This window comes from Mandrillus leucophaeus, unplaced genomic scaffold, assembly GCF_000951045.1.
Source record: "Mandrillus leucophaeus isolate KB7577 unplaced genomic scaffold, Mleu.le_1.0 Scaffold1555, whole genome shotgun sequence".
Lineage (NCBI taxonomy): Eukaryota > Metazoa > Chordata > Mammalia > Primates > Cercopithecidae > Mandrillus > Mandrillus leucophaeus.
In genome coordinates, this window is record NW_012101538.1 from 12,576 (window position 1) to 14,075 (window position 1,500).

General features: G+C 53.3%; 1 pseudogene; it reads left to right on the top strand.

Annotated features, from left to right (window-relative positions):
* Positions 1 to 910: 910 nt before the first annotated feature.
* The window catches only part of LOC105536149, a 1,031-nt pseudogene continuing 441 nt past the window's right edge, over positions 911 to 1,500 (top strand).

Here is a 1,500-nt window from a genome sequence, read left to right on the forward strand (position 1 = left end):
CTGCTAGATCCCAGGCGTTCTTGGATTTTCCCTGGCATTCATGGAAATGTCACCTGTGCCCTCCTTCCACCGGGCACATGCCTGGACATCATTGTTTCCTTCGCCATCGCCCCGTGGGCCGTCAGTGACACACGTTCACACCATCTTCTCTAGGCTACGCCGGTGCCACGCATTGTCTCCGCCTTGCATTCGCCCCTGGACCTGTTGACACGTGTCCTGAAAAGCGGGATCCGCTTGAGGGAGCCCCAGGCCCTTGAGAATCACGGCAGGTCACCGCTCTTTGAAAGGAGGGAGGCAGGGGATTCACGGGTCAGTGAACTTTCAGCTGACTCCACGCCTTGAGGCCCATGGGATGATTGTGGGCTGCAGCCAGGCCCTGCCTGCCTCAGTCGATGTGCTCAGCCCATCCATTCTCAGTCGGAGGGGTCCAGTATGGGATCTGATGGGGCATGGTGACATGACCTCGGCAGGCGCCCTGAATCTGCCGCTCCCCCGATGGAAACCGGCTCAAGGAAGTCCTGAAGACGGGACTCCTGATTGTTCACGTCTAATTATCTCAGGAGACATTAACACAGCAATTTTGAAACTTTCCCATTAATTTTTAATCCATGGAGAAAATTGTACAATTTTTTTAAATATGAAAAGCTTCATATAATACCAATTGCACTCCCACATGTGATTCAATTTCTATTCATGTCAGAGAAGTTAATAATTATGAATTGCCTGTGGTAAAAAATAAATAAATCATTCATCATTGAAGAATCGCAGAACGTTTAAAGAGACAAGAATTTGTTATTGGCTTCGGGGCATTTTATGCTTTCCAAAGGGTTTTCCTTTTTTTTTTATGCTGATGGTTTTCTTTCCCTCTCTTTGTTTCTGATTTCAGTTTCTTTTGATTTCTCCTGCTTAGAAGTGGTGAGAGAACTTTGGATACGGAACGTGGAGGAGGAGTAACACGAAGTGGGGGCCGCACTTGGTCAGCATTACGGGTGCCCACCAAAGGCACTGCTGGCCCACATCCGGGAGGTGTCTCTGACCCCAGTCGGCATCGCAGCTGATGATGAAACTTTTGGCATGGCAGAAGAGTCTCCACAAACTTTGGAAGGTGTCTGCTGCATCCTCCATAGCCGTGTATCCCTGCTGAGGGTGATCTTCTGGGGGAGTGGAAAGTCCATCACGGGCCAGGGCTGGCTGGCTGGAGACTCTTGCACAGCGCAGCCCCGGCGGAGGTGCAGGCAGCGCGGGTCCCTGGGTTGGGGGAGCCCCACTTGCCTGGGTAAGAAAGGCAGCGTCAGCGCTCGCTCACCAACATCTGGGCCCCTGTGTCACAAGTGGATGTGAGTGATGCCTTCTTGGGGCCAGAGGCGTCCCAGGAAGGCTGCAGACCACGGCGGACTAGCGGGCAGCGTGATGGCCGCAATGGAAGGTGACGGGGTTCGCAGCGACAGGCGACGAAGTAGAGCCCGAGCCCTTACATCCTGCATCGCCAGCAGCACCGCG